This window comes from Ciconia boyciana, chromosome 7, assembly GCF_034638445.1.
Source record: "Ciconia boyciana chromosome 7, ASM3463844v1, whole genome shotgun sequence".
Classification (NCBI taxonomy): domain Eukaryota; kingdom Metazoa; phylum Chordata; class Aves; order Ciconiiformes; family Ciconiidae; genus Ciconia; species Ciconia boyciana.
The window spans coordinates 32721918-32737659 of NC_132940.1; the positions used below are offsets into that span (position 1 = coordinate 32721918).

The 15742-nt window shown below is 37.4% G+C and overlaps 1 protein-coding gene across 7 annotated transcripts in view; it reads right to left on the reverse strand.

Annotated features, from left to right (window-relative positions):
- RABGAP1L (RAB GTPase activating protein 1 like) overlaps positions 1 to 15742 on the reverse strand; it is a 254532-nt gene that overhangs the window by 130454 nt on the left and 108336 nt on the right. The window lies entirely within an intron of this gene.

Genomic DNA, 15742 nt, shown 5'->3' on the forward strand with positions numbered 1-15742 from the left:
ATTTGGCTCATAAAAATTACATCCATCCAAGTTTTAGAGTGTTCCACATGGAAAGTTCAATCTAGAAGGTAAAAAGCAATTTATTATGCTCTTTTTTTGTAAACTGGTATTTAGTATTGTTTCAAAACTAAATGCCACATAGGTTTATAAGAATGTGTATGTCATCACTTTCAAGGAGCATATAGCATGGTCAGAGGATTAAATAAGTCCTGAAGAACATCACACACTTCTCAAATACATTCTTTTCCCAATGGCAAAGTAAGGACTAAACTATAAGGACAAAACTATTTTACAAAAGTTATTCTTATTGCTGACAAATGTAAACAAGTTAATGTCAAAAAAAGAAGTACCAACAAACAGGACAGCTGGTATCCTTTCCTTAAAATATGATGTGCATCTAAATTTAGACACAAACAACCCTATGTACCAAATTTGCAAAATCTGGACCCTTCTCACATAGATTATGGCAGAGTGGCTAAACCTTACTTTGGAAATGTCTTCACCTCAGGTCAGGCAAAACCTGCAGAGCAGTTCAGTTCAGTGGAGGAAGAAATCTCTCCTCAGTCAAGAGGTCTCATATTTAATACTGGCTTACTGAAGACTGCATGTGCTGCTGGCAGTTGCTGAAACTTTAGTTCATGTATAAGAAACAGTGGAAAAAAATAGAAAAACACCAAACTGTAATAAGTCATCATAAGAACTGTAACGCAGCTATCCCACTACATTATTGTAATAAAATCTGATCTTTGGAGCAGAAGAGTGATAAAGCTGCACAACCCATTGTGAATGGCATCTCATTTTGCTGCCTTACACAGGTATCTAATGCTTTTGATGGTAAAAAGGGCATTTGGACAATGCCCTTAATAATATGCTTTAACTTTTGGTCAGCCCTGAAGTATTCAGGCAGTTGGACTAGATGACTGTTGCAGGTCCCTTCCAACAGAACTACTCTATTCCATTCTATTCTAAAACTTCAAAGATACAACCCTTGCACCTCCACTTACCCCTCCGATCTTACAATTCCTGTCTAATAGCTTTAGTACAGCACAGAGGCTTCCAAATCACAGAAACCTATTGGTGGGCACATAGCCCATACATGCTCAGAGTACAGTCAGAGGGACATTTCTACCAGCCGAAGGACCAGCTTAGTGGAATAAAAACACACCCCTGTTTAGAAAAAAAAAAAAAAATTAGCACATTTCTTCTGGGACATGCTAACTAGCACGGGGCAGCATTATGGTAAACATTCTCCATGTGGATTTTGGCACTGTAAAACTCCCCAAACTGCTTTACAACTATGATCCAAAAGGCAGGTGTACCTGATCTAGCAATCCATCTAAATGACTGTATTCTTACAAAAACCAGACTAATTATCTTAACAGGCAGAACAAATGTTGATCAGGGCATTAGCAATATTGAGTCTTACCAGCACTTTCACCTTCTCAAGATCAACATAGAAAACTAAATTTGCTGTTACAGAAAAGTGGGTTACAGGCTCTCACGGAGGGATTAAGCAGAGGGAAGAGATTAATGTCCCACTATATAAATGTGTGTCAAGATAGAATATAAAAGATGGAAAACACTGAAAATATATAAAACCAGATCTGATTCTAAACAGAATATGGTCCAAAGTTTTCCATTAAGTACCTGCAGCTTTTGCTGCAAAGAATCAGTAAGCATAAACACAGATTGCTATTTATAGGCAAAACAAAAATGTGTGTCCAGGAAACACCTGGAGTCTCTCACTCTTCAATTCTGCTTAGTACTCTTCTACATGACAGCTACCATTTTCCCAAGTTTTCTCTTAATCGGAAAATATTTTATCTCCAAAGATTGCAAAAGTATTTGACTTGACACATAATTTCTTGCAAAGCTATCAGAAAAGTATGGTATCTTATTAATAATGCAAATTTAAATAAACAAATTACAATATACATCTCAGCGTAAGGTAGGGAGCTATTCATTTAATAGATAATGCTAGCTGTATAATTGAAAATGCTTTTATCCAACTTTTTTTAACCCCATTAAATCTCTCTGCACATTGTTGGTCTTAAAATCATGCAGTGTAACAGTGGCTCAATCAGCAGTTAACAACAGTAAAGTTCACAGTCCGCTATTTTTAGTTCAGCCTTGCTTTGTGTCATAGGAAAAAAGAGAAAATATGGAAGTTCAGCCTGAAGACAGATTTTAAAATTATCTCTACAGTTTTCCTGAAGCTAAACTTGCCGTTTCAAAGCAAGCAGTAGAAAAATTATCTAAAAGTTCTGCCCAATCTGAGAAGTAGTGTCAGTTACAAATCAAAAAAAGATAAATTTAAGTGATATGAAAATTAAAAAAAAAAGTGTGGGGAAGGTAAGGTTCCAGGTTTAAAACTCCAGGGATCTATCAAATCTAATATATCATGACTGTAATTTTTAAGTTACCTTACGTTACTTCATATAGTCTACTGTTTAAAGAGCTCATCTCAAATCAAAGTGGTGGGGAGAAAGAGAAGAAAGGGCGCACTCCAAATTTAGTACTCCTGATTTCAGTCTCAAAGACAACTCAAACCCAGAAGAGCGCAGGTGGTGTTTCCACCTTTCCTCTGATAACACACACAAAAATTGCAGGTTCATGATGACCAGGAGAAATGTTAACACAGTGTATTTCCCAGCTGACCTAATGATTATCCCTTCCTCCATGAAGCACATTTTAGGTTGGGCTACAAAGAGAAAAAAAACAATCCATCATGATAAAGCCACGAATCAAAACTTTTTTTTTAATAAGAAAAAGGTCTGCAATCCAATAGCACTCATTGTCCCTAATTCTCAGGCCCCTCATATAATAATATAATTATAATCAATCCACATTTTAGATTGTAATTACATTCGTGAGAAAATATTACTCTCTGCAGTGAAAATAAGTCAATCATAATTTAACAAGTAAAAAAGGCACATTTTCAAAATAAAGCATTTTCTTTTCAGACTATTTGTTAAACTAGGCTTTTCTACTTCTAAGCATAGAATTTCTTGTAATTGTGCCTGATCTACCCTCTCTTGTATATCCTTTAACACATAAAACCAAAACACTAATATATAAAATACTAACTTAAAAGAAGTATTTGTCATTCCATTTGCAAATCACACAATCGCCTATCATTCTTAGTTATCCTAGATATGTCACATATTGTAGCCTCATAGAAGAAATATACATAATGCATAAAACTTCAAACAAAATAGCTTTTGCTCTGGATTGTTTTTCCCAGTGCACCAATTCCAAGAAAGCAATATAACACACTACAAAAGGGCAATACATTAAATTTGCAGAGGGGTCTTTTACTTGTCTTTGAAATTATTCATTATGAACAAATGCTCCAAGAGCAGATCTCATCAATAATTGACAGAATGATAGGAGGAATCTTGCAAGAGAGAAACAAACAGTATTGGGAAACCTCTGAAGAAAAATAAGGAAGAAAACGCTCACAAACTACACTGGTATGGGTTAAGATAACATTCCCACTCATCCCTGGCACTGTGATGATCACAGGGTGAAGTAGTAAACCAGGCACGATGTGTAGAGTTGGTAGAGGTCTCTACCTTCGTGAAATAATACAAAACTGATAACTGACACAAAAATGTTACATTCAAAATACACTGACAGACACTTTAAATACAGACTGAAGTGCATTATTCTCGCTGCAGGTGCAAAGGAAATGCATTTTTCAAAGGTATTTTTCACACTTATTTCCTAGTGGATTACCTAGAAACACGTCAATGATGTTGCGGAGTTGTTTTTCAAGAAGACAAGCATGTATTTCTGGATCTTTGGGAAAAAAAAAAAACAACAACCCCAAAACACAAACAAACAAAAAAACCCACCCATACCCTGAAGTATTTAACTGTTAATTTGTAGGCCAATAATTCTTCATGCTTCATTAAGCTTACTACTTATTTTACAGCTGGCTCCCAGAGAGAGGAGGAGAGAATCTCTTACAAACGGACAGGCAACAATTACAGCTTGAGCACTGTGAACACACAAGACTACACAGCAGTTACCACCCATAACTTCAAAGAGAAAAGGAGAAAGCCAAATAAGGGATTTATTCCAGCTAGCCAAAACAAAATGGAAGTAACAGCATTCTTTGAATCCAGGAATTGTCTAAAACTCACATTTTAAGAAGTTTTTAACACTAGAGAGAGCACCAAGGGATGATTGAAGTCACTAAAGATACTGCCTGGGTTCTGTTGTTACTTTTTTTTCAGCAAAACTACTACATTTTTTCAAGACCTCAAGGGGTGTGTGTAACACGAATGATGAAAAGTAATATTTTAATTTATAATTATATAATTACCATTATGGAAAAGGGTGCATCTCCAACCTGCATGGTCACTCACAAAAACTAGGGTCAATAACTTGTAGCAGCATGTTTTATACTTCGGAACTCATTTTGTGAGGCCAAGCAATGGCAATTTAACCCTAAAAAGAAATAGTAATCCTATTTGAAATTAAGGGGATCAAGCATACTGAGCATCACTTCAAGTCAAAGGACAAGTTAACCTCTGCCTCAATTAGTCATCCACTTCTAAAATACTGTATCACAGTATTGTAGCACATAGGAATCACACTGTATGTGCCTTAAGGCTGCCACAGCCTTGTGCTGCTCCTCCCTTTGGCTATGCATCCCCACACACTCGCTTAAGCCAGTACCAGCACTTATCTGATCATACGCTGAACTAATCTAGGCCACAGCTCCCCCAGAGGAAAATATATCATTTATTTCCATCCAGGTCAGCTCCCTGATGTCTCTTCCTGGCTGCTCACATGAGCTCCAGTGGCAGTGGAAAAGCAGAGGAGGTAGTAATGGTCAGCCAGGGCAGGCGAGAGGTCAGGACTGCAGCCATCCAATTTAGATCAGCTTAAGCTATCAAGGAACTCTCTATCTATCAGCTTTTCAAAAAGCAGCAGTTCCATGCCACGTAGTATTTCATATAGGGCAAAGTTGAAAGATCCTTTGCAACTGAAAGTACTGGAAAGAACGCTTAGCACAGAAGCTGCTTCCCAAAATGAGAGCTCAGGCAGGACCTGGCATGATTCATTAGTAGGTTTGACACATAATCTCACAGTTTACCTGTGTATCTGTTACGTTCACTTCTATCACTTAACAAAAAAAAAAAAAAAAATCCAGAGAATTCCATCTTATGAAGCACTGTAGGAACGATCATCTGTAAACAATAAAGAAATCAGGTTTGCCTGAGTCTTGGTACCTGATTACATCTATTAAAAGTTAGTAACGAGTTTTAAGTGCCTCCTACCTTCACCCAGTGCTCCCGGTAATAACTCTTCTTTCACTAGTTAGCTCTGTACTCAAGAAAGCTGTCTGCATCTCTAGCAATCAATATTGTTTTATTTTCTTCCTTTAAATAGTTTAAAATGTATTTCAGTATAATCTCAGACAATAGTAGTCTAATGTATTTCTAAGCGTAGTGATAACATACTGTGGTATTTCTTAATTTTGAAAATGCATTGAAACCAACACATTTGAACCTTAAAAAATTTACATGGTAACCAGTCAGGCACATAAGATCAAAACCTGGCCCAAAGACTCCATTGCCAGGTAACTGAAGCCAAAAATAAAAAGCTCAGCTACAAAGAAATGGAATCCAGCCAAGTTAATTTTGTACGAAACCGCACAAAATAAGAGGGCAATACACCATGAGAGAACTGGATTTCAAATCTCCCATCTTTTCTGTGAAAGATGTACAATACTGACAGCACAGATGGCACCAACTCAGTCCTAATCAAAACTAATGAAGTTGAACTTGATACACAACCCTTTAATGAGCAGAATGTATTTTTGTTTTCCTATCCATTTAAAAGCTATCACACAGCAATGAAATCATTAAGCTAGCACATTAAATGCACAATGTATTGTAATAGAGGTAGTATTTTGTGAACAGCTGAGAAAGTTAGTAGCAAACGATGAAATATATAGATATAATTGAATTGTAGGTGGCTTTCCTGTCCCAGTATAAAGTTTAATTGGTATCACATACAATTAATCTTTAAAGGAAGAAGTCTTGTTCAGTTTTGTTATTTTTTAAAAGAAACTTTACAAGGCAACACACTTTAAAAAAAAATCCACTCATTAGCATTTAAATTCATATATTGCACATACCCAGCAAAAATCACTGTAATGAGTTAGATGACATTTCACTTTACTAGCAGCTACAGCATTAAAATCTTCATGCTTGAGGGTCAGAGAGAAACGAGGAAAACATGTGAAATAACTAAACAGACTTATCCTGTCTAGATCACTACGTCAGTGCTGCATTCAATTCAAAACTAAAAACCCTGTATTTTTATTAGGTTGTCTTTAATTCTTTTAAAAAAAATAAAATACTTCATAACAAACAATATTAACGACTCACAAGAAGACAGAATTAGTGCATGGCTTACAGTAAAAAAAAAAAATCAATAGCAAAACCATACAACAGACTTTAATTGTCAATAAGATGAAGTAAGAAAATTCACCTCCAGCACAGATTACGCACAGTGCATTACGCCTCCATTTCGAGTTATTGACAGTACTGTGTCTCCAGTTCTATGTTATTCTATGAATATGGCTGTCCTGCACAATGCACTGAGGGGAGAAGAGGGAGGCTCTGTCACACACTGTACTGGCACAGCAGCACAAGCGCCAGACTGAGCACCTGGCAAACACTTGCACAACACCAAAAAGGCAATAGTAACTGCAAGGTAAGATAAGTTTTCTTGGATAATACAAAACTTTAAATCATCTCTCCTTATTCTTCCTTTTCACAGACTCCTATCAGCCTGAAGCCTGGATTTCAGGATTGCATGCATCTGATTGCACAAGTTCCACCGCTTTGGTATGAAATATTGTTTACACCTTTTGATATGAATGCCATCAAACCCAGAATCAACCATACATATCTAGGTTAAACACTGAAAAAACAATGGTTCATCTGATCTGATTTTAAAAAACAAAAACAAAAACAAAACACAACAGAAACAAAAACCCAAACTTCATTATTAAAACAGTAAAATTAGTAATTTTTAAAAACCCTGCCCCACTGAATTCCTTTTGTGCAAAAAGAGTGAGAAATGCAGTACAAAAGGTACCGCCAATATAATAAAAACATCCCTGTTAGCACTTTTATTAATTATTTTCATAAACATATATTGTGCCTTGCAATTAAAATTCCGTGTGCCTGAGTTGCCATGGCAGCACAACTTCCACAGAACAATAAATTCTTCCAGCTCAGCCACAACCAGTGTTGCAAAGCTGCAAGGAAGGCTGTATTTGGAAGGTTTGCGGGGCAACTGGTGGAGATAGGGTAGAAATCAAGAAGAAAAAATAGCTTCCAATGATTAGAAAATGCAGAAATCGATACTAAGCGAGACTTTTGCATTTCCAGGGTGGCTTCTGAGGAATGCAAATTCTGAATTCACACACACGCACACCCCCACCCCCTAACTGTCCTCTCAGTCCCCTAATAGCTGAAAACAATCCTGATAGACTATTTCAGCAGCGCTCACCTCGGGCAGCTTGGCCGAAGCTATAAATAGTGCCTGCTGCCATCTGCCATGCTATTCCTGTGCCGACAGCGCTGCTGGCGCTGGGCTCGCACCGTGCTGCCAGGCCTGTGGCTGGGGAGCCGGCAGCCACGCAAAATCAGAGTGCAAGACAGAGATAATGAGGTGAAGAACAAAAATGGTACCGCTGTAATTAACTGCTGGTTTGATATTCATTACTATAAAGAAATCAGATGAATGCTAAGAGAACCCTAAAAAGCATAATTAATAATTCTGTGTACAGTCTGCAGGCACTTTTCTTACTGTAACACTGAGACACAGTTCCTCACGATGACACCATTCTTGCTTTCAGTTTCATAGAAATTAGTAATAGATAAAAATAAACCCCAAATATCAACTGCAGTAGCCAAAAATAATCCAGTTGGGGAGCCAAACTGAACTTTCTGAATGAGTCAGCATCAAGAATTTGGAGTGAGTTGAGACACAACGGTTTGCCCTCTCCTCCCCAGACCCTCAGTTCTGTCCATCATCACCAGACCAGTGCCCAGACACTGGGGACAGACCCTGTTAGTACTGTTTCAAGACCGAAGAATGACAAGAAAGCATCTTTTCACTTCCAGTGTAACCCAGACAGCTCAGATTTTCAGAAGCAAACCATCGTATTACTGCTACGCCTTTAGTTTAACATCTTTCATGCAATACCCACCACATGGAACGATGTGACCCCTGTGAGCATACATGACCACCACGGCTGATTTCACCACAAAATAGATTGCAATGAAGTTGACTACAAAATTACTGCCTGGCACTCCCAAATAACGTTGCTAATTGGGGAAAAAGACATGCTATTTGATTTTGTTTTTCCTGATCAAATACTTTGGGGCTTGATTCTGCTTTCACTGTGGTCAGAAGCAGAACTACTACTGATTTAGCAGTGCTGTGCCTTCACTGTTCTAAAATAAAAGCTGTCTCTACATACAGATTTTGACATCGCTATTCAGAAGTTGCATAAAATTCAGCAATGTTTCTCTTATATTTATAAATCTATGCTTGTAGAGTTGTTATCAATAGATTGAGCAAACACATTTCGCTTATTTTTTTTAAAAAGTGTAGTTTTGAGTACATTTGTTATATCCCACATATTTGGTTCCCCAATATTCTTAATGCTTTCAAAACAGATCTTTCATTTCCCTGCTCGTTCATGGATACATCCTATATAGCACAGATCAAGGGAAGTGGTAAGTCTTCTGTACTCAGCACTTGTGATACTGCGGGTCCTGTGTCAAGCCCATCAGTACAAGCGATGTATCAACAAAGTGGAGAGAGTGCAGTAGAGGTCCACCAAGATGGCTTGAGGGCTTAAGCGCATGACATGAAGAAAGGGCAGGGCTGCCTGGTTTAACCTGAGAAAGAGAAGGCTAAAGTGCAAGCTAATTGTAGTCTATTGAGAGGGAGGTTATGGGGAAGATGGAGGCAGATGCCTACATTTTTCTATGATTCTCTATGTTCTATACTTATAAAATCTCAAAGTCATTTAAGTCAAGAACATTTTTTCCTGCAATTAGGACATGGGTTGTTTGTGTTGGTACACTGGTATTTCCTTTAATACAGGAAATTTTATTTTTCTATCATTTTTATACAAAAAAAGGTTTGACATAAGCCATAACTGCCTACAGCCTTTTCATTTAGAAAATAACATAAAGTGATAACCTTGTTTTGTTTACTATATGAAGATCTTTGAAGAGCTGAGTAATTTTATAGCCTGCACATAAATGTCTCCAGCATCGCTCAAACCTACTTTTCAAGTGTTCCGCCATCAAATCAAGCAAAATCATTCCTAATATTTTTCTAAAAAAATCATGCTAATTGCATCATTCTACGATAATGCATGATAAGCTCAATTTAGCCTGCAGTCTTCCAGCTTTTTAGAATCTCTCTAGTTCTAAAGAAAATACATATTTCCTCTACCTATAAAATCTAACAGATGCAGAATGATCTTGGGAATTGGAGTTTCAGATCTGTCTATGCTGGGACTTTAGTGCCAGGTAAGCTACAGTGAATTGCCAGCTCGGTCATGGTTACACTAACAGCATTACCACTCATCTTCATGAAAGAGATGTAAGAATAATGAAAGCTTACTTACCTCTAACTATTTTTCTTTGAGATGTGTTCTATACATGTATGCTCACGCTGTGTGTTGATGGGACACCAGGAAGGCAATGCACTAGCACAACAGGTTACCTAGGGCAGATTCAGAAACGCTCCTTGGAAGTCTGTAAGATTTTGCTAGACCAAGCTGTAGCTGCCTTGATTTAGTGGTAGTGACAATCCTGCTACGAGAGAAAGGCTTGACTAGGTGACCTCTAGACATCCCTTCCCCATCTCTGGCTGTGCCTCCTGGATGGACCCTTCAGACATAATTGTAGCTTGTCCTGTCTCTGCTTCTATTTAGGACCTCTGCTATAAGGATTAGAGTTCTCCAAGAAGACTTGGAGAAGGGAAGAAGAAATTGGTAAATGAAGATCCCACTCACGAATCAGGCTCCTAACTCTGGCTGAAAGTCACCTGCTGTGGTGAGAATTTGTCCCAGCTCAGCTGTCTGGTTCAGAAGGACAGCACCTGGTGATCAGGGTTTTTTTCTCCCCTGACAGCAGCCAGGATCTTCCAAAACTTTCATATTTCCATTGCTTAAGTGTACACGAAGGCTGCCTCCACGCAAAGGAGCTTAGTTTGCAAGTGGAGTGAGGTACCTAGCAAGTAGTAGTCACTTTAGTATCTACAGAGCAAGTCAGTAGGAGGAGATAGCAAATATTCACATTTACTTTTCACAAGGTAATCTTTCTGACAAGGTAATCTCCAACATACTTTAACCCACATACTGTTAACTTGCACACTCTTGACACTTTAAATATCCACTTTTGCTTCACATGGGAATTCGCCTCAGCAGCAGAGCCAGTGAAACAGGCACATTCATTCCCTCTTTCTAGGCAGCTAGAAGAATTATAGTTTCTCATAAGTGACTCTATCAATGATTTTGTTTCAATTATATGTTCAGACTGCCAAATTGGATAAAACGCATTCTTTGTAAAACTTTACTCTCATCCCTGAAAAGATAAATTCACCTGCCTGAATAAGCAAAAAAGCACAGAAGGTATTTCTTCTAAGCACAGAGAAATACTAATCCATGGAAAACTTGAGGTATAATCAACATAGCTTAAAAAATTTTTATCAGTACAGAAATATACAGCCAAATTCTCCTGCAATTTTAGAGTTCTTTGACTAAAATAGAATCACAGAGTTGTTGAGGTTGGAAGGGACCACTGGAGATTGTCTAGTCCAAGCCCCTGCTCACAGCAGAGGCAGCTACAGGAGGTTGCTCAGGACCACATTCAGTCAGTGTTTGAATATCTCCAGGGATGGAAATTCAGCAGCCTCTGTGGGCAGCCTGTCCCAGTGTTTCACAATGCTCACAGTAAAAAGCTTTTTCTTACCATTAAACAGAATATCCTGTGTTTCAGTTTGTGCCCATTGCCTTTGTCCTGTCACTGGCTAACACTGCATCTGCCTCAGTCTTCTTTAACATCCCCTGCCACCAGGTATTTGTACACATGGATAAGATCCCCCCTGAGCTTTCTTTTCTCTTCTCCAGGCTAAATAATCCCAGCTCTCAACCTCTCCTTGGATGATGGATGCTCCAAGCCCTTAATCATCTTCATGGCCCTGCGCTGGACTCACTTCAACATGCCCATGTCTCTCTTGTCCTGGGAGCCCAGCACTGGACACTGTGCCTCACCAGGGCTGAGCAGAGGGGAAGGATCACCTCCCTTGACCTGCCAGCAATGCTCTGCCTTATGCACCAAGGAGGACGTATCTGCCTACAGTACCACTTGTAGACCTTCATGGCAACAGCTGGTTACCAACGCTTTCACACAAGAACATCCATTTAGCGAGCTATGGTAACCAGCATCACTTTCCTTTTCTATTTATATGCCACTAATATTAAAACTATATACATGAGCAGTTAATAAAGGGTCATTTTTTAATTAACATGTCACTCTGCCTGGATGGTATTCCTTCCAAAAAAGCAAAGTTGCTATGAACAGTTAAAACACATCAAGCTGACAAACCAATACATTTTAAAATAGCATATTTTCTTTATTAATGTATATATTTAGAGGAGACTAGCAACATCTTTTCCATTTCTACAGCAGACAAGAAGTTTCTATCACAGTGAGGATTCCAGGACAGAAACTAGCATATTTATTGTAAAACATTAAGCCTCAAGCACTACAGGAGAGCAGCAGAACAAAAGGTTTTTATCATTACTCTTCATGCTTTAATTACCTTTATCAAATACCATCTGAGACTAGCTATTTTTAAACCCCTCCACTGATTCTGTAATTATACTAACTTAACACAGATTTTGTTCTTCCCTACTTATACAGCTCTATCCTAAATAAAACTTAATATATTTGTGTAGAAAGTACCATAGGATATTTACACACCAATCAATCTGAAAACAGCAACTTCCAGACACAACTTGAGGTTAAAGTTGTCAGTTAAACACAAACTCTGTAAAAGGGAAGCAGAAGTGATAGACTGAAATGATTTAGCACTACAAAACACTTCAGTAGCAGAGGCAAGTGGTCATGAAAAGATTTGCTTTTATGAGGTAGAAATACAATTTGTGATCATTGAAATACAAATTGACACAGTGTTGTTTATTATTACTTATGTGGTATAATTTTTTATGCATCCATTGGGACAATGAAAACCAACATACCAGTTTCTTTTTCATTTATCATTACTTTCTGTCTCTACTCTGCATTGCAGAGTAATATCTGTCACTAAAAAATGTAATATTTGCCAAGAAGAAATGAGAGATTATTAAATACTTTTATTGGATCACAATTATATATATTAAAAACTTTCACTTTTACTTATCATCAATTTCTTAAGCAGGTTTCTTTACCTTAGCTAAATCTAAATTCTGAGCTAGACATTAGACAGACAAGCCTTTCTAGAGGCCCTAGATAAAAGGTGCCCAGCACTGAAACCACCCTCATCACTCAACTGTTGAATGAAATTTAGAAGAAGAAAGCCACAACCCCTCCAAAAAAGAGGACAGATGATAGGCAAACTGGAAACTGAGAAAAGGCAGGAGAACAGCCCACTGGAAAGAAGGGAGAAGTTGCCTGCTGACAACTGTAAGGAGATGCAGCCCAGCAAAAACTGACACAGTGATTACATCAAACACTTCAAAAATTAAACCAGAGTAACTAGGCATACGGGGGGGGGGGGGCAGAATGAGTAAACTGTCATGGGACAAACACACACAAGCAGCACTCTGAATTGGAACTAGAGTCAAAAAAGTCTTTTGAAAATTTCCTTTTCCAGGAAAGTGCCCTAAATGACAAGGCTTCAGAGTCACATTCAGGCTGGCTTTTGCCGGCCAAACAAATCTTAAGGTTTTTTTTAATGCGCAATGGCAGACCACACCAAGAGAGGCAGAGCACACCCATCTCACATGTGCTGTTTACATCAAAGCTGGGACCTTGAGACATGAGAAACATCTGTTTAAATCCTTCTTAGACCAAGGACAAAATTTAATAAAATTCTTCCATATCATCCCCAGCGAGGGTTCAAAGAGCTCTCTATAAGCTCTTTCTCAAACATTCAAAGAAAGCAGACTATCATCACAAGAGGGGTCAAATGATTGACAAAGTAGGGAGCGCTCCTCCAACAGAAAAAAAAAAAAATCAATATATTATCATGAAAAACTATTTGTAATAAATCAAAATCTTGGTAGAGAGTCTATTAACACAAGTTTAAAAGGCGAAGAATAGAAAGAAGGAGCAAAGATCCCAAAACATAAAAAATTCATGCTATTTGATTTAAAAGGCTTCTCTCTTTTACACATTTTGAGCTGGATCAATAAATGCTTTTTAGGAATATTCTTAGTATTGTGTAACTTGCACATATGTGTTAACTCAAAATATAATGCAACTCTCCATTGTTCTGGAAAGCTAAAGGAGTGCTAAGTATAGCTCAAATCCTGACAGTATTTTTTAAAATACCTAATTTGTTCATTCTGTGTTCTTCTGCTTTGATAATTATTTCTTTTCATCTCTCCCTGACTCACACACTGAGGCGACCAAAGGAGAATGAACAAATAGAGGTGGGAGGAGAGTTAAGAAGTGGCACAGACTTGAAAGGCTTTGAATGCCTTCAATCATCTGGAAAATCACAAGTACCAACCTTTTAAATTCTGTAATTAAAGACTCATGACATGTAGTACCGAGCAGCTTTTAGTAGTTCACTATGAGGTACAACTGCATTTTAAAAGCTTTTCCTCATTTTTATGCTGCTTTTAGTTTCTAACACAATATTTAAACAACTCTACTTTGAACTTCATACTGGAAAACAGAACCTGACTTGCAGTTGTGAAGGACAAGAAAAAACTGAAGGGGAGGCACTAGAGAGGAACCTGAGCTCTGCCATTCTTCAGCCATGCTGGCTTGAGACATTACTACTTAGCTTCTGATGGAAAACTACATCTTGATTTTATGGGAGAAAGAAATGACAGAAAAAGCAATGCTGAAACTTTTAACCAGAACAGAGTAGAAGTTGCATTTTACCCACAGTGAAGCGTGATGCATCAGCAGTGCTGCATCCTTCTTCCACACTGCCTCTAGGGCTACCAATAGCTGGATTCTCCTTTCACAGAAGTATTTTGAAAATACTGCAGCATTCATACGGAAATTTTTCACCGTGAATATGCCCTTGAAGGTAGCATCAGAAAACATTAGACTTTCTATTTTTGTTTATGTTTTAGAAATTCAGTCTTAAAAAAATAAAATCTGAGCGCATGCAGCCTTTCAAAATATTGCTAGAAAGATATAAACCAAGAACAGATACAATCTTAAAAATGGGGAAAAAGAATATGCATGATTGTGTCCACCATGTTAAGATTTTAACTGATACTCATTTACAAATCTGTGGCAAGTAAGATTTTAAGTTCTTGCTTTGAATATCTTCTTACTCTCAATTTTCTACCTAATTTTGGCAACTATTCTCAGCAGGTATCTTAGAAATACAATACATATTCCTCAAAAGGGAGATTACACGTCACCGCTTGCTGTGCCATGTTCCATGCAAACCCACACCCACAAAGAATTGTATTAGATAATTGGTCACATTTCAAGAATAAGAACCTGATTTTGTAAGAACTAAAAATTGTTCAGCACTCCCTACAATTAAAAGACAATGGCATGTACAATATGCTGTATTTCAACCCTAAATTTAGACAAATATAAATCAGCATCTCCAAATCCAACACAGAAAGTCTTAAAGAAATTATATGTCTCAAACATACAAATAACATTTTATTTTTAAGAGAAAGAAGTGAAATACAAATTGAAAAAAAAAAAGCATTTTAAATCAAGTTGAAATGCATGAAAATAACATCATGTAGACAGAAAGCAAGGCTGTAAAATAAGGAGCTTGCAGGCTCCTTTTCTTCAAGGTTCTTTTTCTTCAAGGAGAAAGAGCAGTAATTATATCACTGCTCAGGCCCAGGAGATGGGAATCAGGACAAAGAGAATGCATTTGAAACTAATCCACATCAGACCTGTTAATACAACATACATCTCTTTGACATTAACAGAACCAACAGACACAAATAAAGTGCAGACAGTAGATAGTCTGTTTATATTTCTGCTCTGCTTTTTAGTTAAGAATGGATTTTGTGAAATTAAAGCATTTACTGAAAGTTATATACAAAGTTCTGCTATTTTTCAGTAATTATTTAAGAATTGTTGCAATTAAAGAGACCAAAATAGTGACTGATTATTTCTCCTGAACAAGACAGTGTCTCTGTTGCTATGAACAAGGTTCTCCATCACTAAACGTTTAATCTTGTTTATCCTATGAAGATGTGTTTAAGAAAAATCAAATAACTATTCATTTTTAACTCCAGAAATACAAATTCTATCAAGGCCTTACAAATAAAAGTGTTCTTAAATGCTCAGACCTTGGAGATTCCAATTCCTCTGTTTCTTAGCAATATAATCATATCCACAATAGGTTTGGCATGTAGATGTAGCAAAATAACATGTTCAGAGTCACTCTGTATCTACTGAAATGGGTATGTAAAGAAATTTATCTTTTTTTTCCCTAATATTTTTCAGCAGTGAGAATGCTCCTA